The following is a 26,764-nucleotide window of genomic DNA, read 5'->3' as shown; positions in this document are numbered from 1 at the left end:
GAGCATGGTTTACCATCATCTTCTGTTATATGTTATAATCATTCAAAGTGAAAGAAAAATTCTTGTTCAAATTTTAGGAAGAAAATATTTCAAATCACATGTATGGAAAAATGATATATCATTCTGCTTCCACAGGTTACATACATGATGCTGAGTGCGAAGAACTATGTGAGCGTCTATTATCATAGTTCCTAATTATGGTTGTCTAGAAACACAGCAAGAAGAAAGAATAATTACGTTTTAGCAGGCAGAATGATGCAGAGAAAAGATTAATAAATTCTTTATCATGCCTTAGAGACCATGGCAAGATCTTTCACATTTTATCTGCTACTTGCAAGCCTGTGGCTGTTAGAGAAAATGTATGCCCTGGAGGACAGGGCTAGGTTCCAGCAGAATTAGGAACTCCCACAGCTGTACTCGGCTGGCTGCCCAGTTGCCTCTGGAAAGGATTCATGGATCTAAACTTCATGACAGGGAAAAAAAACCCTGGGATGTGTGTGTAACTCAAATTCCTCTGAAATGAGCCATTTGGAGTTTTAATTTAAAAAAAAGAAAAAAGGCTGAGAAAGCAAGTGCCAAGGGAAAGGGTAAACCTCAGTAGCATCTGGATGTTTTCCAGTACTTTAAAGTATGCAAGGGAAATGGGATTCAGCACTTTGATCAACATTATTAATAAAAAGTTGAAAGGGGAAAATGAAGCAGGCATGCTGTTGGTCTCTGGCTAGACAACAAACAATACGGTTCATAACCAAATCACTGAGAACATCTGATCTTCACTGACACTGACTGCTGGGATTCTTGAACTGTGCTGGATGAACTTTCTGAGGTTTAGTACAGGCAGAACTAATTCCAAAGATCTGGGTTTTCCTTGAGCCCACTGTCCCAGCAGTGCAACATGTTTCCCTTTTCATGGAGCACCTAAGAAGCTAAGATTAACATGAGAAAATTCTTACATTAATTTATTTCATGGTAAAAGCCATACAAAACTTGCCTTTTCCAAAATCATGGTGTCAATTTGTGTAGTACCTACGGTAAAAGATAGCATGTCATCTGTCTGGAACCCGCACTGCATATTGGACATTAATACAATTGAGCGTGTCCAGAAATATTTCACAAGAAGAGTCCTCCACTCCTCTGTTCACAACAAAATATCTTATGCCACCAGACTTGAAATTCTGGGCTTAGAAAACTTAGAACTACGCTGCCTTCGGTATGACCTAAGCGTAGCTCATAAAATTATCTGCTACAATGTCCTACCTGTCAATGACTATTTCAGCTTCAACCACAACAATACAGGAGCACACAATAGATACAAACTTAAGGTAAACCACACCAAACTCGATTGCAGAAAATATGACTTCAACAACAGAGTGGTCAATGCCTGAATGTTCTGCCCCAGCTACGGATCCCAAAGAACATAGCACACACAAACTCTGAAACAAAACTTAATAACGCAGTACTCAATAACGCAGTTACTCAATAACGCAGTTTTAGCAAATGCCAGCTGTTAATAAGTGTTCTTAACAGCCTGCCAGAATTCCACAGATAAGATAGTCAGAGTCTTACTGGAATTGGCAGAACGCCAGAAGCAATGTTGCAGAGAAATCCAAACTCGATGATTAGCGAACTAAAGTTGTTTCCTGCAGCTTGTTGCAAGCTGCGTTCTTTCTTAAATAGGCTAAGAGAGTGGTCAATTAGCCCCAAGCCTTACTCTCGAGGAGACTTCCTCCTGAGGAACCACTCCTGCCTTTTGGCAGCTCTGCGTGCCCTTGCATTGAGAAGAGGCTCCTCCTCTTCATCCTCTTCACTTAAAGAAGCCTCTGAAGGCCCTGACTGAATCCCTGCCTCAGGCACCACATCTTCTTCAGCCTTCTCACTGTCCGACTCGAGGGCCTGCTGCACAAGGCTGCTGGCGCAGCACCACACCAGCCTCCTTGTTGTCGGGATCAGCAACAATCCGCACAGGCTGCTGGTGGGCCACAACACTGGAATACACTACCTAATTCTGTGGTTTCATCCCAAAACCCCCAAAATTTTAATCTAAGACTGTCTACTGTTGACCTCACCCCATTCCTAAGAGGTCTGTAAGGGGCGTGCATAAGAGCACCAGCGTGCCTACCGTCCCTGTCCTAGGGACGGTAGGCACGTATTTGTATGTATCCAATCCATGGATTGGATTTGTGTGTATCCAATCCATGCTTATACTTATTACTAAATACATTTTTGACAAATAAAATAAATAAAAATAAAATAAATGTTAGAAACTGGAAAACTGAGTTTTAGATCTGCTTAGACTTGAAGCCAGCTGGTGATTTTGAACCTGTTACCAATCTGTTGGAAGTTATGTTAGGGAATGGAAAAAATCTATGTGGTTGCTAAGAGTTGACAGTAAACTTGATGATACATAATCAGTCAATCAATCAATCAATCAATCAATCAATCAATCTATCTATCTATCTATCAAGGCACATAGTATCTTAGTGTTTTTAATCCATCATTTTTCTCATCCATTTTTTACATTATATTGCGCTAGCAGGAATATTCATTATTGTTAGCTAGCTTCCTTTATTATTTTAGAAAAAGGTAGAATACAAATGCTGTATAAAAACAAGTGCGAACTGCCACTTCATCATCTAACCATTTATACTCTGTTAAAATTAAGAATTGTGCTGATGTGGCAGATATAGGTTCCATAGGCTTCTGGAACAAACCGTTGAGATGAAAAAATGGCAAGATAAGTGTCCTGACTTTTGATGCAAGTACTTAAGTCATGTATTGTTTGTGTTGCAACATGTGTTTCATTTTTTCTCTCCCTTTCTTTTCCACTGTGGATGCCTATGACAGGTATGATATCAAGTATCAGTCTCCTGCAATGCTTTTCATTCTATCCAGCTAGCTAATTGCCCTTTATTTTACTTCCTGAAATGACTGGGCAGCATGATACAATTATGCAAAGAAACAAAATTATTTCTTTCTTAGGTATTCTTGAAGCAAACAAACACACCCATGGAGTAATTTCATGCAGGAAAAATAGCTCAGTTATTACACTGAATTTCTATTGTTGAAAGAACTGAAAGACAGTTTGGAATTGTCCCAAGAGATCAATGCAGACTAAAGGAATGGAATCACATTCTTCATGAGACAAAAGTTCTCTTATTTCAAACTCTCCTATTTGGAATATCATGTTTATATGTATGTATGAAATTCTATTAACAAACATCCTAAAACATACTCATCCTAACACATGTGAATTCTTTAGATTTATTACCCCATAACCTCTAATCTTCTGATTCTGTGGAATTTAAAATGCAATTTATCAGGTTAAAAAAGGTTAGTTTGAATCTTTCTGTCTGTTGTCTGTCCATAACCTTTTTAATAGATGCTAGAATTTCAGAGAGATGTTGACAGTGAATTCAAGAAAAAGAGAGGTAAAGGAAGTGAGGAAGAGTTAAAGAGAAGACAAAACGTATTTATCTCCCTCACAAAAAGTCAGAGTAATTGTTTTCTCTGCTGGAGTGCTTACTTCAAAGCTCTCCTGGAGCGTTACAAATTAACACTTTGTTTATTAAATGCTTCAGAATAAATACCAGCTTGCAAAGCTATCTATCTATTAGATTTTGTTTTGCAGATTACATATTTTGTTTCACAATGAAGATTTTGGACATAATTTTGTTCAAGTTTTCATCTTGCAAAAATTTTGAAACAGATCAATATTTTCCATGATAGCCATATTATTTTAGCACTATCCATCCACATGTGGTATCCGCACATAACTTTCTGGAATATCCACTTAGTTAACTGCTTTGTGATAAACATGTCTTTTATTTTTTTCTTTATAGCCCATCATTTCCTGAATTTTTAATAATATCTTTAACACTAATTTATTACATTGATCCCAATTACAATTAACATTCCTGTTCACCATTTCTGGAGTCTCCATCCACATTCGTTCATGAGCATAGTTCAAGATACGGATTGGGCACATTTGTATATTACAGTGACTAAATTGCCTAATTTAAGAGGAGGATTTGGACTCCCAAATTGGAGCTCTATCACCAAGCAGCGAACTTGATTTGGGTGAAAGAATGGATGGTCCTACAAAAGAGATGACTTTTGACATTTGAGGGAGCCAGTCTTCAACATGGCTGGCACTATTTTCTATGGCTGGGAGCATCTGGCCGTCCTAGACACTTTGATGATCACTATTTATGTAGGACGCTTGGGTACACTTGGGAAAAGGTTAGAAGAAGAGTATATTCAAAAGTTCCATGTTGGATTTCGGCGCAGGAAGCTCAGATTTACCCGACATTGTATAAAGGGGAGAAAACCTTGACGTATGAAGGTTTCTTGGATGTTCAGGGTAATCCGAAGTCACGAGAATTATTAACTCTTCAAGGATATAAGATAGACTGGTGGTCTTATTCTCAAGTGCACTCCAGGTATAAAAAAGATTTACATAGTGAAGGAATCTACTGTAAAAGACAAGAATTGGATAAGATCTTATTAGAAGGAGGGAAAGGGATGTTATCTAAATGTTATGCATATTTATTGTCTCTGCAGATAGGACAGGATGTAGTGAAGGATTGTATGATAGCATGGGGGCAAAATTTTGGAAATCCCCTTGACTTCCAGCAATGGGAACAGATTTGGTTGAAAAATATGAAATTAACCATGGCCTCCTCATATAAAGAAAACATATATAAAATGGTCTACTGGTGGCATCTCCCCCCGGCGAGATTAGCTAAAATGTTTCCCGGGACATCTGCCTGCTGTTGGAAGTGCGGTTACAGCAATGGAACCTATTTTCACCAATGGTGGACCTGCCCGCAGGCGGTTAAATATTGGAAAAAAATACGGCAATGGATTTTGGAAATTACACAGATTAATTTGGAATTAAGACCTGAGATTTTCCTATTGGGGGCAAAACCTTTGAATGTTAAATCAGATATATGGTTCTTGTTCATTCACATTATCACTGCAGCAAGATTAGCGTATGCGCAGGAGTGGAAAAATCAATACTTACCGATAGATTTGAAATTAATATATAAAATTAATGAGTGTGCGGAATCAGATAGATTAACTAGATTGATCAATGGTAAAAAAGATTCAGAATTTTATAACAGTTGGAAAGTATGGTACGATTGGGTCCAGAAAAGGTGGGATAGAATAGATATATGATGATGTATATATATATGATGGCAAATATGTATGTATAAAGGAATGATTTTATACTTATGGACAATGTAATCATATTATACCATGGTGGCAGGATTGTATATTTTATTTGTATATTAGTGTATAGAATATATTAATAAAAATTATATATTAAAAAAAAGATTTCTGATGTAACTATCTTTTCTGTATCTTTTCTAAAATAATAACCAATTGCACTTGTTTCCACATAAATACAGTATGTAAAAGATTGGTATGTGAGCCAATCCTTCTCATTTGTTCTTCACTTATTTTTGAAATTTCACTATGACTGGAGGCGCCTTGCATATTGTATGAAAAGACTAAAATTTTATGGACAAAATGTAACAATTTGTTTCCTTACTCAAATAACTACTATACAGTAAAAGGTCATGATTGTGGAGTAACATTGAAGAAATAATAGCTTACAAGGAATTTCAGCAGAGCTGTTTACAAAGAGCTGTTAAAAATAAAATGTCCCAAAAGGAGAGAGAAAAATTATGTCGGTCAGCAGGGAGATTATCTGGGTAACAGAAAATATGTTTTTCTTTGCTTATCTTTGACATCATAGAATTAAACCCCATCTCATGGGCTTTGCCTTTACTCACAGATTCTGGAATGATAAATTCTACATATGCTGTACAGAAATGAGAGACAAAAAAACCCTAATACTAGAAAATCAATTGCCAGTGGCTTGTGTGTTTGCTAAAATTCACATTGTTGAATTGAATTACAGTATTCAAGGGGAAAAAAAAATCCCATTTATGTAGCATAGTGATGGAGCATGTATTTTTCACAAAGGATTTAATCCCTGCAATCTCTAGATAAATCTTGAAAGGCCTCTGGAGCACTGCTACTACCAACAGTACTAAATTACATGGATCTAAGGATCTCCGCTCTATAAAGCAGTTTTTGTTTCAGTGATGCTGTCCAAGTTCTGATAGATGGGTTAATATTTTTAAAACATGTTGAACAGAATTCTTTATATTAAGGCATAAGAAGTTATATAAAATAAATATTTGCACAATTGATTCTATATTTCTCTTTCTTCTATTTTAAATAATACATTTTGATTCAATAAATCACAGAGAAGGCAAAGACATGTTCAAGGCATTGAAACTTTCCTTTCTTCTTAGATTAAATGAACTGTATGCTATATAAATGTAATGTCACCAACATTTTGATAGCTGGAAATGGTAGGTAGGTAGGGAAGGAAGGAAGGAAGGAAGGAAATATCCAAAAAATAAAGCATCTCTTCCTTTAAAAGGTCCAGAATCAAGGAAAGGCAATTAATACTTTCATAGAATTGATTAACTAACCAGCTCTTTATAAAGTAGGTGTTCTGTGCTAAATTAAGAACGAAGTGCCAAACTGAAGGAAGGACAACATAGAAAGTCTACATCTGCAGAAAAATAAGGAGCAGAATGGTTCTTCACACACATGGTTCCCACTATTCACACTCTTTAAAGGGTACACTTGTACCTTCATCAGGATTGGTGCTGACTCATGTTAGTACCACTAACATCAATCCACTGGGCTTTTCCCTCAAAGTCAGGGGCTATTTTACATAGCCATCATTTGCCAGCATGATAATGACTCACAAGCTCAGGCTTCCTTCCAACCAGGACTTGACAATAATTCACTAATCTCCTAGCATTACATGCCTTAGAGTGGCTTTACAGTTTGTCTTGGCAATAGACTTACATATGTGGTTATGCTAGATAAGAATATTTTTATTGCAAATAAGAAAGATATACAAAACAGCAGATTGGCTATGGTCAGTGATAGTATACAGTTGACTACTGTATTGTTAGTAGGGTAAACCCTTCATCTTTCCACAAATTATTGCTTAATTATTGCTTAACGCCTTGTAAGCCGCCCTGAGTCTCTGGAGAAGGGCGGCATATAAATCAAAATAATAAAAAAAAAATTAATGGAGTCTTGGCATGGAGCCAAATGACTTTGAAATTGAGCAGTTGTTGTGTATTCATGTGATACTCATCTTGAGACTAAGAACAGCTACTTCTACCTTAATCCTCACTTTGACAGTAATTTCTTCCAATGAGTAAGCAGCCAGAATTTGTGCAGGAGGCCTAGCCATCCAGTACTTAATTCCACTCCCCAATCATATATCTTCTCCTTCAGAGAAGTCTGGATACGAATTGTGAAATGTGTCTGAAGTAATGAGTATAACCCCCATGAGTATCTCTGGGTATGTAAAAGGGGGTAAGAGGCATCATCATACAAATAACATTAACTATGTAATTTACACAGTGATATCATTGTGGGTTTATATCAGATGTCTCTGGGGGTTCTCCATTATAGGTCATACTGGAGCTACAGCTTGAGGTAAATTCTATAAAGAACTGATGATTTGGAGGATGAGTTTGACAAACCCTGTTTCCTTGTCCCAGTTTAACAGAATGATAGGAAGCAATACTGAGGCAACCAGGTCTTGCAGGGAAGGAAATTATTTTGATTGAATAAAACTGAAAATTGCTGCCTCACCTTCAGCCACCAAAACCCCTTTTCATTTAAAAAGACTCACTTTAGACCAGAGATTAGTATATTTTCTGATAATGTTATAGATGCAAGGGTGTCGGAAGTTCCACATACAGTAAAGCATTTTTGAGTACACATTGAAGGGGAACTACCATAGGTACTGAGTTTCATCCCGCTAGGCATGTATAATTTCATCCTGATGTTCATCGGTACAACTTGCACATTTGCCATCTTAGACGAAGGCAGCTTGATTAAATGCTTGACTCTTTGGGTATTCCAAATACCCATTATAAGAAATTAATCAAGTTTTAAAATAAACAATTTTTGAGTGTGTTGCTGTCTGTCCAATAACTCTTACTGATGTCCTACTGCTTCCAGTGTAAAGCAAATTTATTCTGTCCCTTAAAAAGTGCTAGTGAGGCAATAACTGTTTTTCCAGGAGTAGATTTGTTTGTTTATTTATTTGTCAAATTTAGATAAAGCCCATCTCATTCACAGACTGACTCTGTGGATCCTACATGATCCATACTTGTGTGCACTTCATTTCACCATACAGAAAGAGTCAACTCCTCTGGGCCTTTCTCATGAAACTGTTATTCTTTCCAAGGGGAAGGACCTTCCATAGAAAAAGGCCCCTGAAGGTACTGCAAATGAAACAAACAAAATATTAAAAAGTTATTTTTATGTAGTTACTTACCAAGTACATATAAATTATATTAAAGTAACCAAAATATCTTTACAATCCCCAAGGCATGTCACAACTTTTGAGCATCACTGAAAGTTGAAAAATGTGACACACCCTACGTGTATCCCATCATTCTGTATGGTTTCCCTTGCAGTTTGACTGTCTAGTAGCTGGGAGCCTGGGAGACGGGCACCTGAGTCTCCATGGCAACAGGGAGATGGCTGAAGCATGGCAGCTAGGCACAGCTGCCCTTCATTGAATATCAACTCCAATGCTGACAGAATAGATAATGGACAATAACACCCTATTAGGCTGAGGGGAAATGAAATGCCTCAGTAAATGTCTGTCATGCTGTGAGGATTTATGTTATTGTACCATCCCAGATTTCTCCCTCATGCACCCTTTTTTTTTGTTTCCTGCTGTCCATTCTTTAATTAAGTATGTCTTTCACTGTTTATCGGGGAGTTTAATGCTTTTTTTGAACCACTGATATACTGAAAGACTTTCATATTTGCTTGGCGCTGCCCTTTCAAACCTGCTTATATAAACCTCATAGAATTATTAAATTGAAAGGAACCATTAATACATTTCATCCAACTTCCCAGCAATACAGAAAAAAAATGGCTTCAGTCTCCCTGAGAACACAGCCATCCAGGACCCGGATGAAAGGAAATCCTTTACCTCCCACAATGGTGTCTTTCATTCATGTCCACTATTGACAGTAGTAATGAATGACTAGATAATATGCATTGGTGGCCTTTAGTACTTGGGTACTGTCATCAGATCTAATGGATAAGTTTTGTGTTATGTCACCACTTACATTTTGTCACTTGCTCAATCTGTGGATGCCTATCACCAAATCATACCACTAGGAAACTCTTCTGTATGTTTGGTTTAAAGCATCTTTCTTGAATGGTTCCATCATAGGCCATGATTTTTAGAGGTTTCACTTTGCTTTAACATATCCCAAGTTGTCCCTTATTTTATTTGTTCATTCAATTTTTATGATCACTCTCTCATCACACGATTCTGGGCAGCTAACAAGGATTAGCTTATTATTTATTATAAAATAGTAAAAGGGAGAAACAATCCCTCATAACAGAGGAATTTCTCCTATAGGAGGAGGACATGGTGAATATAATAGCAGTGTTCCAATATCTCAGGGGCTGCCACAAAGAAGAGGGAGTCAAGCTAGTCTCCAAAGCTTTTTGTTCTTGCAGGACAAGAAGCAATGGGTGGAAACTAATCAAGGAGAGAAGCAACCTAGAACTAAGGAGAAATTTCCTGAAAGAAAAATTAATCAATGGAACAACTTGCCTCCAGAAGTTATGAATGCTCCAACACTGGAAGTTTTTAAGAAGAGATTGGATAACCATTTGTCTGAAGTGGTATAGGGTTTCCTACCTAAGCAGGGGGTTGGATTAGAAGACCTCCAAGGTGCCTTCCAACTCTGTTATTCTGTTTTTCTGTTAGTGACCATTCGAAATTCTGAATATACACTTATCCATGTTCTGAAGAAAACATTGATGAAAAATAATGTTAATTCTCAGTTGTGCTTAGAGAGAAAAGTATATATCATTTGAAAATGTGGTTTACATTGTTGAAATATTTGAAAAAAAATGTCCAGTTGTGTAACCTCATAATTTAGTGAGAGAATAGTGTCAAATTAATTTAGGTTAAATGCATTCACCCCATCCCAGGTAGCTCCATTATTTAAAAGTTAACCATATGGCACATGCTCAGGAAAATCCATTCCTATTATGTTTGAAAATATGAATGCACACATACTTGTTTTTGTCAGCAGATTTAAGGTACTACCCTGCTCAGAAAATGGGTTCACTAGATCTTGAGATGTGTTTGTAAGTTTTTGCTACAATATTCAGAAACCTGTCCTGAAAATTGGAAAATAAAGTTTATTTTCCTATATTCATTAAGAGAAAAAAATTATATCCCAAACGTTGCGAAAAATCTTCCTTTTTAAAAAGAGTATCTTCAGAAGTAGGATATGATTAATACACATAATTGAAGCAAATTGTGCTAAATGCAGAAAACTATCTCCCAGCTGTTGATAGAAGGAAATTGCTGACAGCTTTTTCTGTTTTATTGGCAATTAGCAATGGAAGTAAGGAATCCTCCTCAACACACATGTACACCACTAATGCTGTATGTAAATTTACATTTAGAAAAATGACACCACGAGAACTGTGAAAATAAGCCAGGCAACAATGATGTGCATGACACTTGCATTATTACTATTTCATATTGTTCCAACCATTTTATTCCATTAATTTATTTTGCATGGTTGGAGCAATACATTTCATCTGTTGCTCCTGCCATGTAATAGAAATTAATGGAATAAAATGACAGGGAGCCATGGCAGAGAATTATGGAGTACATTTTCTTAACCAAACAATTTTTGTACCTCATCATTATCATTAATGAAGACTGGGTTTCAAAAGAATAAAAAAATAATAAAATGTGGTCCATATCCGCAGTAGAAAATGTGTAAAGTGCAACTAGTTTTGTCTGTAAGTGCTATTTTTAGGTGATGTTTTGGGAATATATTCAGCATGCTCAGTTGACTCTCTAAGCATGAACAGCATTGGCAAGTGGCAGAAGAAAGAAAAAAGTACTAGATTCAGGGCATATCCAGACATCAATTTAATATACTGTCTTTCTTTCCATGAGGCAGCATAAAGCATTCCAGCATAAATTTGCTCAGTCTACATACTCTCTTTCCATTATGCCTCATTAATGAGTGATGAGTGACTGCAGGGCAAGATAAAGTTTGGTGATTGGTGAATTTTCGGTGATTGGTGAAAAAAAACAACAACAGTCCACCAATTATTTTCCCTAATATTGGTTTACAATGGGCTGGGGGCCTAGGCAAGTTATGATAGATGACTAAAGTGGTTGGTTGAAGTCAGGGAGCATCCAAATTGAATAAAATAAATAAAACCTGATTTTCAGGGAGGGGAGGCTTTCCTTTTCTGCTTTATTGCCCACCCCCACGCCATTAAATACAGTAGTGGGTTCCACTTACCTTTGCTACCAGTTCGGAATTGGGAGCACACGTGCGCGCTTGCTTCGCTCACACACAGTGCTTCTGCATTTGTGCAGAACCTTCTGCATATGCACAGAGCATATATGATGACATCTGGGTGGGTGGGCGGAGCCTCCTGCCACCACCATTACTGGTTTGCTCAAAATGGGGCAAACCAATAGAAACCCACCACTGATTGAATATAAACAGTGCCCTTTTCCATGGATTGTATACTGTGGGTGGGGACTTCCTTATGACACAGGTATGGTTATCCTGTCTTGCTCTACCAGAAACCCTTACCTCACAGCTTGTTGACATGTCTACTGATCTGATGTGGGAACAATTTAGGAGAAGGTGGCTCTCTTCCTAGATGTTTCATGTGACCCATTGACACAGATTCTGCAACATGGCAGGTCTACCTTATATTAATTAGTTGCTGACTTCCTGCCAGCATGTTACATGAAGTATCTAAAATTTTATTTTTTATTTTTTTATTTGATTTATATGCCGCCCTTCTCCGGAGACTCAGGGCAGCTTATAAATGTGTTTTGTCATCTGTTCCATCACAGCTCTATTGCCACAATACAAACAGCAAATCTTTGTTGATAGAAAATGAAAAATAGTACCTCCGCACTGGAATAAGAAAATCCTGAAGTTAGAGTGATTTGGGCTAAAAGCTGAGGATGAAATGAAGACTGCATGTGTGTATTTTAAATAAATTATTAGCAAGTCATCTTTGAGGTATTCTTAGAGGGAAGTGTTGATGTACCCTAAAAGTGTGAGAAGGACTCAGATAGCCTTTTTATTATTTTTCTAGTAGGTAGCAGCATCAAGTCAATCTTGGCTGATATTGAAAAAGCAAAGCAAGGGTTTCCTTATATGGATGAAAGACAGGAAATCACAGGGTGGTAGGCTAGATGTGGGGGAGGGGAATCCCAAAAGGCAATGGAAAATACTGCCTTATTATTTCAACCTTGTCAATCTTGTCCTAAACTGAAAGTCAGGGACACTTCTGAATGGTAAGAGATTCTATTTATCTGACACTCAGATCAAGTAAGAACCTCTCTGCCTAAATTCATGATGGTGGTTTGAAATTAGTCTTGAGAATTAAAACGATGGATGACAGCGAGTTCAAATTTAGCTGATGCAGCACTTTGCTTACATATACATATACATATACATATACATATACATATACATATACATATACATATACATATACATATATTCAAAACTGTTTCTTCTGTTCATTTACCATTTTGAGATACTTAGGATACTAAATTTGTTCACAGAAGCAGTAAGATTGTAATCAATAAAACCTAAATTCAGTTCAAATAAAAGCAAGTTACCACTGATGAATGGTTCATCTGCCCAGGTAAATAATGTGGAGATTTAGCAGACTGCATTCTATTCTAAAGAATCAGCTTCATAATTAGAAAATGTGCTCATTAATCCATTTTTATCATGCTACAAATAATCTCTTATCTTAGATCTCTTTTTATTAATTTAGAATGGTTTGTCAATTAGGCATCCAGCTGCTTATCTTGCTTCAGTTTTTCTTGCCCTTTAAACTCATGTTCATACTACTGCCATTTTGAGGCATTTTAGTTAAGACAAGTTAATTCAAAATACAATTTCAAGATCACAATATATATAGATAATACGAATATTGTATCTTTCTTAGTTTGTAGCTAGGCATAATTTAAAGTGGTGTTGTGTCTTTACACGATTGTTTTCCAGGATATATAAATTACCATATTGTTCTACATGCTTATTTGGACTCTTGAGATTTTAGAGGCCTTCTCCAAACATTTCCACTGAACGAGGTATAGCACATGGCTATACCAAATAAAGAAAAAATAATGCTGCTTCCTGATATGCAGATGACCAGTTTATATCTAGCTTGTTATCTTAGTGATAAATATGTGTCTATTTTCTGATGTTTAAGACAAGCCACAATTTAAGAACATTTATGCAACTGTTCTTACCTTACATTTTTATTTCTTCTTTTTAGTGGGTTTAATTTTTTTTTCTTGGCTAAAAGTGCCTGTAAATGCTGCAAATACCTATGTGTGTATTAAGTGCCATAAGGGAGCTATTGATTAACATTTTGACCAATTGTGCAAATTGTGCTTTTGAGCATATGATCCTACTACATTTTGAAGCAAATGTGATTGGCACAATTCAATGTCATGCGTGTGGCTCATGATTATACTTCTAAAACAGATATGATTCCTGACTTTGTGCTGGAGTATACTTGTTTTAAATGCATGTGAATATTATGGTATAGCATAGAAGTAGCTCAATTTCAGAAGGCAGTGGGTATTAATAGGTTTAGAATACCAAGGTTTTCTGAGCATCATTTTTTGAAATTACTATAATTAGATATCCATCAAACATAAAGAAAACTAAGTATAAGAAAGCATAAATCTTTTTGATTTAGGAAATGCTGGGGATTTTTTTAGTTTCATCTTTCAATTGTTGATATCAGAACCAGATAGAAAAAGTAGGAAAGGTGAAAAAATAAGAGGATAAATCTCCAAAGTGTTTGGGGGTGTTTTTAAAGTGCTCAGGAATTATATGTATGAAGAAAAATAGCTATTTGCCTCCACTCTCATTTCCTGTTCTCCCTCAATCTATGCTTGTATTTCATTGAAAACATATAAATATGGAGCAGTCATCAAACAAATAATCATTTATCAGAGGTATGTCTGGATAGTAATGGATGCTGAACAGCTCAGGAAAGCAGATCTGACAGCAAGGGAAATAACTGTTAAAATCACATTGGGTGGGGGGGCAGAAGCTTTATAGAGACAGTAACTCATTGTTGCTAAAGATGTAGCTCAAGAAATGGAAATAAAATACAGCCTGTGATATCTGATATTAGGCAATTCTGATAATAAAAATGGTATTAGCTTGTAGGGAAAAATAACATGACTCAATTTTTTTAATTTATGGGCCGTGAAGACTGGCTGAAAAGTCACTTGAAGAGAACAGCAGGAAAAAAAGGAAGTGGAGGGAGGGAATTGACAAGAATATAGTAGTATAGATTCTTAGGGAAGGTAGTGGTTTATTTAATATAGTTATTTATTTGATTGAAGGATTGATTTGATCTATATACCCACCCAGCTCCCTTTTACTTAGTTGCCTCTAGGCAACTTTGACTTAGATATTAAAATCTTTGAAGTAGGAAGTTACATGTATTTCTCATGTTAGTGTGTTTTAAATGTTTAAATTAAATAAAGGAGTGTACAGTATAATCAATATTTAGGGCGGGTATTTGCATAGCCAGTGAATATAGACATAACGTATTAGTGGTATGCTGTATGTCAAGGTCTTACATTTAGAATAAGTTTAAGCAATTTTGATCAATATTTTTATAGGCTGAAAAATGATAGGATTTTGTTTTGTGGAAATCTAAAGAGATTAAAAACCTTATTTAAGAAAATCTAAAGTTTTTAAAACAAAGCTAAAATCTAAATTAAATGTTTCTAATCTGGAGTTATTTTAGCATGTTGCTTCAAATCTCTGTTTCAATTTAATTTGTTAATTTAATTTGTTAATTTAAACATGAAATACTGTATTCATGTATATTTTAGCAAATTATTTTCTTCACTCCCTAAACAGTTGATTTTCTTCAAATGAACTGAGTGAAATTGACATGTTACTACTGTTGCAACAGGATTCAGTTGTTCATCTGTTCTGCTTCTGGATAAAGAATTTGGGGGATAGCAAAATATATTGCACAATCCTACTTGTTATAGTATCCATTTTTCACCTTGATGATGCCAGTGTAGCATCATCATTTGAAACTTGGTCTTCTGCATTCAAAGTGCATACATTACCACTAACTACAATCTCTTGCCACATTAAGATGTGGATGTGAAATAGAAAACACGTATAGCCCTCGTCTTGTGTGATTACCTCATCAAAATAGTTACTGACATCTGTACCTACTATAAGAGTTGTTGGAATAAGGTCTCCTTTTTGGCCAAGGGGGTTGACTAGAAGGCCTCTGAAGTCCCCTCCAACCCTACCATTCTATGAGTGAAGAATGAAAAGTAAAGGAAGAGTCCACAAATAATTTGAGCTGCAACCATGTAAAGATTTAGGAGCCTGATCAGCCTCTTCACCTGCAAACTCCATTGCCAGGTGGCTTTTCCAGAATTTCTTGAAGGTCTCACTTCACAAAAGTTACATTTTACAATAATGTTAGAGACTTGTTCAAGCCAAACCGATGTGAACCTACTGAATAATCTGGAATGACTGTTAAAAATATCTTCAGAAGGCCTTGGCCTAGTCATGTCCAGAACTGCACATACATCTGTTTGTTATGAATTTTCTAGTTGGGGAAAACAGACTTATTAAGGCAGATTGCAAGACAATTTAGGGACACTTTAGTCCTGGTTGTATCCATTGCTGACTGTGTGAATTTTTATTAATTGCTAAATGCTGCTGCTACTGCTGCTATAACAATACTGGAACACACCGAGTTCCTAAAAAAGAGATCAAAAGAAACCAGACAAAAGACAGCAGCTGACAGAAAATTGTCACCACATCTGAGATCCCAAAAGATTATTAATACCAAGAATAGAAAACTGGCTCAACAATGGATGAGTATGTTGTCAAATCAACGAATTGCAGTTCTTAAGTACCTGTTTGCTTTTACCAATTTCTCTCTCCCTGCTAACATACTAGCTTTTGTAGAGGATAAGAGAAAAGTAGGAAGGGGTCAGGGAAAAAAGCAGTCAGAAAGGCAGGAAAGGCTTGAACAAATCAAACTGCAGCATTGAAAGTTTTTCTCACTTAAGGAGAAAAAGAGGACTTCCTTTCTTGCTATAGGCTTTTTTTTTTTTGCAAGAAAAAAGAAATACATTTAATACATTTTATTTTCTAAGTTTGTAAGAAAATTGGTTTCCGAAATTATTTGTATCTGTTGCCTGGAAAATATTATACCAACCCAAGAAACTCTTTATACACATCACCCCACATATTGCCCATTTTTAGAGAAAAACTGCATAAAGATACCATAAATAACCATATTAAACAGCCTTCAATATTTATTTCTAATTTTATCCAGATTTATTTGAAATTTTGCTTATATCTGCCTTGAGCTGCTGCTATTATATACTTGGAACTTAAACACTTTTCAATAAAATATACCATATTAGAAAATGAGTTCATTTTTCATATAAACCAGTGCATTAGGCAAAACGTTCCCCTAAAAAAGTATCACTCAGGATACTTAGTTGTTTTGTTCTGTTTTGTTTTTGTGAACTTTGTTATGCAGTGTTATTGGGCAAAGTTATGGACTTCACATAGTCTAAAATTATCCAGGTTTCTGAATTGAAGACAAGACTACTGAGCCTGTGAAAATGTCTGATACAAACACTGGGATATCATTAATACGAATCCCTTTAAATGGCATCTTTCACTTGCTTATTTCTGTTCACATCTTGTCTTTTTTTTTGAAAAAAATATAACCACACCTTTTATAGCTGTTGCAATTAGAATTCCAGAAAACAAAGCATCTGAAAAGTACCTTTTAGGACTATGAAATGCTATTTTCTTTTGTCCATGTTTGTCTACTCTGTTTTAATTTTGATTAATAGAGTTATTGCTTTTGAATTGCACTTTTAAAAGATCAGAATGATCTTTGTTGGACCAAAGGGATTGTTTTGACATGAAGCAGCATTAACTCTGCAGAATTTAATAAAGTTGTCTCTATCTTTTGACACATATATTGAATCAATAGAAATGGCAGACTTACAGTCATAAATCATATCAAGATATGAAAATAATATTATTTGTGTTACAGTGTGCCTCACTTTGGTTGAGCCAGCCAGATTCTTGTGATCTATTATCTTAAATCAGGTTATACCTGTAAGAAAGGAGAAAGGACTCAAGTATCCCATTCAAAACCTTTGCAAGATCAAACAAATAATGTGCTCATTATGCAAATTTTACAGTCGGATTTCATAGAACAGACAAGGGTGCAAATTTATCATTTTGCTGTGTTTTGAAACATAAAATGACAATATGAGTGGGAGATAATGCCTTTATGAATTTACCATTTAGAATATAAAAGCATTAATCAAATAAACTGATCCAGTAATTATAGAATTAGGCCCCAATCCAGCATTTAGAATCAGATTCCCATTCATGGATTCATTGAACCACTCTGCATTTATAAAGGATACTTGTAAAGTGAAAACTATTGAAATCTCTGTCTGCCAAACTGGAAATCATGATTCCCATATATTTCAAATTCATTTTCTCTTTCAGGCTCAACTATCAGCTGCCAAATCATTTTGGCATATGTAGTCCTTTGTGATCTTTCAATGAGGAGGGAATTCAGTGTTTTTCAAAGTCTTTGCCATATTAAGAACTCTGTTGTGGCGGCAAAATTATTCATGCACTTTTGAATTTTTCTCTTAGTATATTTTGCTTTTGATGAATATTTTGCCCAAGTCAATACAAATAGCTCATGCTTCTTTCAGACTGATAAATTCAGTGGTAATTATTCCACTCTATCACTCCATCAAGACAGAATAGATACACTTGTTTAAAGACTCACTCTTATATAAAATAAAGGACATGCCTAACCAAAAAGAAGGGGGGGGGGAGGATAATCAGTTGCATTACTAATTCATACAGAGATGCAATTGAGTCTAATCTATAACAACAGATTTATTACAGTTCATTGTAAATGAACTGAGCAATTTATAGGCAAAGATTTATCCCTATAATAGGCCTCCAGTGGTCATTTACAGATCAAAGATGAAGGCTGTAATAACCTCTTCACTTGAAAATATTCTCTTGAGGAATGAGAAAAAGATAAAAAAAACCTCATTTTAACCTATTTCCCAAGAACTTCATTGCTATATAGACTCATCAATATATCAATATGCGCTGCTGTCCTATTTTATAACTGAAACAAGGAAACCTAAAAAAAATTCTCCTAATTCCACACATAAATTATTTTCCCAATAATTAACCAAGTTGGTAATAGATATTGATGGACAGTCTAAAGAAGAGAATTCATTAGAATGATAATCTTTCTGGGGACAGAATAATTTACTAAATCCAATATTGGCACAGATGTTGCCAGTTTAATGCCTTTTGTTGAATATCATGTGATAACCTGACAATGGCAATTACCTAAAAAGCTATACTGCCCCAATAAATAATACGTATCTGAATGGTTTGTTCATGTATCAATTCTGTACAGATAAAAGTCTTTTAACCTCCTCACTAAAGCATTAATTACTACAACCTGTTGGCATCCCTGTAGCACACAAACCAACAAAATCCCTTCAAAGCAATCTAATCAATGCTGAGGTTAGAGTAAACAAAGAGGGGGAAAAAATCCCACAGGCATCATCTGGTATAGTGTAAGGCTGTGGCAGCTATCATGTAGACAATAGAGGATTGGCAGAATGAATCCATGAACATCAGCTAGCAGTCAGAAGACATAATGACAATTCCTTAATCTCTCAGCACATAAACGAATTCAACCACAACTTCAACTGGAAAAACGGAAAAAACTAAAGCCAAAAATGCTATGGAATTCTGTGAAGTTTGGCATTAAAAAACAAAAACATCATCAGCAGACACCTAAATTCCATTGACATATCATTTAAAATATACAACCCCAAATCAAAGATGGAAATTAGCAGCTCAGATCCTGTCTTCTTAATAGTCAACACCAAGATAAGCAAGAAATAGTACTTATAAAATTGGCAGGGTGATGGATTCTTAGTATAAAAATACCGGGGATCTCAAACCCTGTAGTGAGATTCCTTTGAATGAATGATTGTAACTCAAGAACTACCTCTACTGATTTGTATGTTGATGTTTTGGCATATACCAGCTAACAAATCACCAGTTCCAGTGCTTATTACATAGCATTTAAGAACAAGAATGAAATGAATAGGAATATTAACACTTCATAAGCCCTACATGGCTTAGGCCCGGAGTATCTGCAGGATCATCTTTTGCCTTCCTCCCACCATCCGGTGCGCTCCCACAGAGCGGGCCTCCTCAGGGTGCCGTCAGCCAGACAGTGTCGGCTGGCAGTCTCCAGGGAGAGGGCATTCTCTGTTGGAGCGCCGACCCTCTGGAATGAGCTGCCCACCGGCCTCAGGATAGCCCCGGACCTCCTCTCCTTCCACCGCAAATTAAAGACGTGGCTTTTTCGCCATATGGGCTGAATCCGTAGGGGGATTCTAAATATTTCATACTTTTAATTTGATTTTAATTAATTTTAAATTGATTTTAACTGTTTATGTAATTTTCTGTCATTTTTATAAGCCGCCCTGAGTCCTACGGGAGAAGGGCGGCATATAAATTACATAAATTACATAAATAAATAAATAAATAATGATCAAAAGCATATACTAAAACAATTGCAACTACAGAAAGTGTGATATAATTACAGTGTCAAAATGTTACTTCAGAAAGAAAAATAGCATGCATATTAGATTAAGTAGATAATGGAAACCTGCTCAACAAAGCATGAATTAATAACAGAATAACAGGACAGGACCTTGGAGGTCTTTTAGTCCAACCCCCTGTTTAAAACTCTTTATCAAAAAATGGCTGTCTAATCTCTTCTTAAATCATCCAGTGGTGGAGCACTTAGAACTTTTGGAGGCCAACTGTTCCACTGATTAATTGTTCTCACTGACAGGATATTTCACCTTAGTTCTAGGTTTGATCTCTCCTTGATAAATTTCCATCCATTACTTCTTGTTTTGCTCTCAGGAACTTTGGAGAATAGGTTGACCCTCTCTTCTCTGTGACAGCCACTCAAATATTGGAAGATTGCTATCATGTCATCGTCATGTCATCCCTCTTCTCTTCGTTAGACTAGACATTCCTAGTTGCTGTAACCGTTCTTCATATGTTTTAGCCTCCAGCCTCTAATATAACACCTTAGTAATAATGACCTGGCAAACTAAAGAAATCCACCTGAAAATAAAAAAGAACCCTTCAGAAATAAAGAATAACAAAATGTCGTAATACCACTGTTAATCCAATAGAAATAATATACAACAAAACTTGGTGAAAGAAAAGATTCAAGACTGCTGTTCTGAGAGTTATTTCCTTATGAATTGTGTTTCATCCTAATGAATTTCCCCGAGACTTTAAAAGAACAAGTAACCACATCTACAGTTTATAGCAGGGAGAAAAAAGACCACTGAAGGTATAGGGGTCTGGGTGGAAGAGAATGCATTGGAAAGCAACAACATCCAGTTGTGTGTGGAAGAAACGAGACCAAAACATTTGGAATAAGCATGAAGCTTTGGAAGCTATTACAGCTAAGAAATGAATAGCAACAATTTACAGCCCTCTAAAGATTCAGTCCAGCTACAGCCAGCTACCATCAAGTAATTATTTGTTCACTCCTAGGAACTGATAAGGACTGAGAGCCAGAGGAGCAACTCAGTAAAAGGGAGCAATACTAGCTAGTATACTAGCTAGAAATACAGGAGGACAGGAAACTTAAACTGTTTAATATTGTCATTTTTCATTTATCACTATAGCATTATCACTGTTAAATATAATTAGGCACAGATAAGTAAACTAGTTATGTATGTTCAATTTAACACAGCTGAATTGTATGTTCTATTAGAAATTTTGTGTAAGTATCAAAGGAAAGCATTCAGCCTCTGGGCCAGGGTTTGTACCGTAATTTAACTGGAGTCATCTCACAACAGTGGAAAATGTTAAATCAATGGTGACTTCAAGAGGAAGAATAGATTGAAAATTAAAATAGATATTGGGAAGATAGTTTAAAAGGTAAAATTTATGACATTGTTGAACTACTTCTTTGTAGTTATTTGTAAGGTGACAGGAATAGCTATCCTTTTTCCTACCCTCCAAAATGTAGTTGTGAATAAAGCAATGTCACATCATGTTTTAAAAAGCCCTTGTTTAAACAACACGACTATAGAATTGACTGCAATCAAATATTGTAATGACTGCCAGATAGTGATGAAATCCAATTTTTTTTTACTACTGGTTCTGTGGGCGTGGCTTGGTGAGCATGGTGTGGCTTGGTGGGCATGGCAGGGGAAGGATACTGCAAAATCCCTATTCCCTCCCCACTCCTGGGGGAAGGATATTGCAAAATCTCCATTCCCACTCCACTCTGGGGCCAGCCAGAGGTGGTATTTGCTGGTTCTCCAAACTACTCAACATTTCTGCTACTGGTTCTCCAGAACCTGTCAGAAGCTGCTGGATTTCATCCCTGCTGCCAGAAGTATTTAAAGGGTTAGAGTTAGGTTAGGGTTAGCAGCAAATTCATGAAGGTCAAAACTATCAATCACTGCTAATGTTGGTGACTGTAAACTATCATGCAGAATTACACGTGCCTTAAATACTTGCTTCTAAAGTCCAGCAATGAAGGGGGGAAAAAGCTGATTCTCTGCTTGTGAGTTTCCAAGATGCATCTGCTTGCCTCATGTACAGATGTTGGAGTGAATATGTGTTTATATTTTATAGACATGTATGCATTTATTCGGGCAACCTGAGACATCCATCATACTGCACTATATTGAGACAGTGTGGAAGGACCTGAGGATATAAGCACTATGCTAACAGTGGGATAATAAGCTTAGTTTAAGATAGAATACAGCAAGTTATCAGGTGATTCATTTGGAATGCCGAAATCTTTCAATTATAATCCAGTGTTTTAATTTTGATATATGCTACAATATGTCAGATTTCCCCAGTCTGCTTTCTGAGACCCTTTTCTCAGATGAGGATTACATTTTGGCATCCAGCAAATGAATCTGGTATCTTTGCATGCCAAATACCAACATAAATGTGTGCTATTGAAAGAACTATACAATTCAATGTTGGCAGGGAAAAAAAATGCAATTGTGTGTAGCTTTCACTTTAGTAATGGTTCATCCAAGATTAGTCTATTTATTTTGAATCAACTGTAATGTCTTTTCTTTCTTCCCTTCCCAATTTATGGGAGGCATCTGCAGGACCCAGCACTTTTATCTAAATGCTAAAAGCAATATTGTGATACAAGCTCCACTCCTTTCATACACGCATGTCCACATCATGCCACATGTACAAAAAGAGAAGAGCTTGCATCATGTTGGCAGGGAGTTTGCATTGGAATATTCTTTTTGTTTGACCCTGCTTGTGAACACCTCTGTGAGCTACATTGTTTCCTGACCAGATAATTTTGTCTTTTCTCATTTTCCCCTTAGCCACTTTGTCCAATTTCCCTCTCTTTAGATGGGAAATGCTTGTTTGTCATAACGGCCAATTTAAACATCCTTATGGTAAATTTTTTATGGAAAAAATGAATGAAACCATTTCAATGAAGTAGCAATTGGGGGTTGGATGCTAACAGCACAATTCAATTCATGTCTGCTAGAAGGAGATCCTATGATTTATGATTTATATTTATATGTAGACTAAGAACTTATGTACCCGAGACAAATTTCTTGTGTACCCAATCACACTTGGCCAATAAAGAATATTCTACTCTACTCTACTCTACTCTCTACATAGGAATGTGAAATATCTTTTATAGTGTCTGTTTTGAAATACACTTAATAGATATATTAATATCAAAATATTAAATTTAGATATAAAGCATTAAAAAGGAATGTTTCACAAAATATTTGGCTATTATTTCGGCTAAAGAAGTCTAATAAATAAACTAAACAAGTTGGACAAAGCATACCTTACCGGAATGTTCAAGCAGCCATATTCTCCAGAAGATTTGGCATGCACATCACAGATTCAGTCAGGGAAAGCCTTTGGACTGGTCATGTCAACCTTAAAAAGTTCCTTTAATAGTTTTAGGAAGTGTGCATTATGAAGCATAAAATGTTTTGAAAATGACCTTTGGAATGCTTTGTATAGTATTGTCTCTGGAGTGAGAATTTCCCTGGATTACTATTAAAATTAATAAATGAGCTTTCATATTATTAGTTGCATTGAATGACTTATTTAAATTCTATACAAATGACTTGAAGTAATGACCCTATAAATATAATTTACATTGAATTTACATTTGCTTTCTCTGACCCCAGTTTCTTAAATGCCTCAGAAATTCTTTATTGAGGTGATATAGCTTAACCATTGTGACTCCATTTAACACTGACCTCAGAATCCAACTATTTGATCAGATGTCTCTGTAGATATATAGAGTGCATGTCTGACCATAGTTATACATTCCTTTTCTTTAGATCAAAAGAAAGTGCAGCAACCAGAAATTTCTGTTACAGAAATAACACTATAAAACTTTTAACCTTGGTTGCCATGGAAATACAATTGTTGTCAGCAATTGTTCTGAGACAATTGTTACATGCTAATACAGGCCTTTATACTCCTTGTTGCTGTGGGATGTTAAGGTTGCATGAAGTGTAATTCAGTCTTTATTAACTATGACTTTACCAAAGTTTAGAGGATATTGATGTGCAATATTTTATTGCTGCTCCAGACGTTATAATAAAGCTTAGGGCTATGCTACTGAAATAATTATCTTTACTTTTATATAATTATCACACCATTTTATCACCACTACCAAAACAAATAAACAATTTGTGGAATTTAAAGTCAGCTCAAACTATTGGATCAAGTTTCCAACAGTGTATAGAGCATTTTTTCCCCAAAAGTGATGTATCAATATCTAAAGATCTCGGGAAACACTCTCAAGAATGTTGACTTTTTGTAGCATTTGGCTTACAGACTTGAGATGTTGCTGTAATACAATTCTTACCATCCCTAAAAAGCATGGCCAATAGTGAGAGATGTTGGGAATTATAGTTCAACAATAGAAATGCCACAGTTTGCTTCCTGTATTTAGCACCTTAACATTCTCAGCTGATTCATAATATACTGAGAAATAAACCTGGGTACCAGCACACTGGTATACTTGCAATCACTTCAGGATAGGCCAGGTTAGAAAAGAGACACTAGAGAGATTATAGGAATGCTATTATTGTCTTATTCTATTTGTTGTAGGATATGATAACACAATTTCAAAAGCTCTCCAGATTCGCCCTCTGCCCCACCAAATTCCAAACAAATTGGAACAAAAAGGCATGATTATTTTGATTTTTGTTCATACCATTTCCTTTCCCAGGACTAAATTGTCTATTATTTTGCCAAGTGTTCCTGCATAGTTCGTGTGTGTGGTGTGTGTGTGTGTGTGTACACATACAAACAGAAGTGGTATGTGAAAAATCACTGTGGAAATGCCTTAGAATCAAATGGAAGTTCTCCACTCCATTAATTTTCAAAAGAGAATCAAAACCATTATAACTATATCATCCCCAAACCCAGCTCACAGAGGCAGACTTTTTTTTTTTTAAAAAAAAGCTGATTATTTTAAAAACTGATGCTCATTGTTTCTTATCCAAATAAAGTTTTCTGACCATTATACCAACCAAACAGTTTAGGTGTTGCCGCTTATAAAATGTACCTAGGGAATCTGTTTTAGCTAATGGTTCGCAACTATTTTAACACCCTTTTTATTATCTGTCCCATAGAGTTGAGATAACTTATCATAGCTTATTAAAATCCCATACCTTTCAGCTGAAAAAAGCCTGATTGCAATTAACCTACTTTGGATCCAACATTGTTGACAGAATATGATGAGTGGCCTCCTTCTGAGCACAACCAATTTATATCTATACTCCAGGCCCCTTGAGTGATGCTATGGTTGTCCTATTCCAATGTCTGGAGATTGTTTGGGGCAAAATGGGCTCTGACTTAATATTAGCAACATGGACTGGCTGTGAGTATTTAGACCTTCTGAAGATAAAGTTCTTCCATCTCTAATTCTGGATGTGATGGCACTAGCCCAAACAGATCCAGTTCACAATCAAGCTCCTGCTTGAAGAGAAAGTGGCATCTATAGTTTGGAGAGCCTTGCACAACTTTGAGTAGACCTCCAATTACTCCGATTTCTGGACTGGGAGGATCATTGTCACACATGGCCTAACCCTGTTACCTTTTCACAAAGTTTTAAAAACATAGCTATGTACCTGAAGCTTTGAATGTCTTAAGGGCCCCATTACTTGATTTTACTATTAGTCAATTAATCGTCACAAATGCTGTTTGCATGTCAAGCCTGAGAAATCAGGAAATCCAGGCAGTGCAAATGAATATTATTGCAAATTTACGCTCTCTACAATAATCTGAACTACTAATGGCCAAAGCAAATTGGCGCTTGATAAGAGTCAATGGAATATAAGGTGGGCTTGAATCAGATCTCTTGTGGGAACGAAGGGACTTGAGACTGGTGACATGTTTGACCCCTCCCTTGGGCTCAGTGTACTTATTTATTTTGTGGATGTTTTAGTGATTTAATGTTTCTTAAATTGTTTTATAATTTTAGAATTGTAAATTGCCCATAATGAGTTGGGCGGCTATAGAAATTGAATAAATAAATAAATACATACAGTTTTGAGAATCTGGAAAAGTCATTGTTTTAGCAATGTATACATTTATATTTGCTTTCTCTTTTCTGAGGTACCTTTTTCAAAGGACTGATGTAACTCCAGATGATAGCTTATATTTATTGTATATAGTATGGGTTTCTTTATGCTGTTTTGTCAATGAATGAAAACCAGAAACAAATCTGTCAAGATAATTGATCTTTAGTTATCAGTAAATTTAAATGAGCAATTTGCCAAAATCAGTGAAATAATTATTGGATATTATAAATGGTGCCAACTTTCCAATAAGATTGAAAATTGCCCACTTTTATGCAATACATTACATATGATGAAATAAAGAGCTAATGATCATGAAAGAAAGGAAATTAGAAGAATTTTAAATAAGCTGCTAAAATAGATGTTAGACCCACATATTTGCCTCTGATGGTTTGAGTTCATTGCATGTTAATTTTTTGAAAGTTTTGTTTGATTAATTCAAATAATTGCTCATACTTCCATTTGCTCAATTTTATGTACTATATTCATTTACTGTATCTCCCTAAATCAAGTAAAAAGATACTCTAATCTTTTGGGTCTGGTGTTTCCCATATAGTCTATCAGTTTCATTCCTAAATCTAATCTGTCTTCTGAAGTTATACTCCTCTTTTGAATAAGCCAGGAAAATAAAGCTTTAAACTGTGCTCTGAGACTAAAAATGTTACCTGATTGGAAGGTTTGATATAAATGTTGATGACTATATCAGACTATATCAGACTATATCACATTCCTGTGCTCTAAGAAGTAATATTTGTCCAGAGGCAGTATAAGTTTATGGTTGTACTAAGTGCCTTATCCCTGTTTTGAATATATTAGCAATGTAAATAAATGCAAAGCAAGAACAAAAATAACCATGATTCATGAATATCT

At 35.8% G+C, this 26,764-nt stretch overlaps 1 protein-coding gene across 31 annotated transcripts in view; it reads left to right on the top strand.

Moving 5' to 3' along the window:
* Positions 1 to 26,764, top strand: part of NRXN3 (neurexin 3) — a 1,299,896-nt gene that overhangs the window by 349,607 nt on the left and 923,525 nt on the right. The gene's annotated exons all lie outside the window — the stretch shown is intronic.

The sequence above is a fragment of the Pantherophis guttatus genome, chromosome 1 (genome assembly GCF_059756535.1).
Source record: "Pantherophis guttatus breed Tessera chromosome 1, ASM5975653v1, whole genome shotgun sequence".
Lineage (NCBI taxonomy): Eukaryota > Metazoa > Chordata > Lepidosauria > Squamata > Colubridae > Pantherophis > Pantherophis guttatus.
This window is presented reverse-complemented; position numbering and strand designations above follow the sequence as displayed.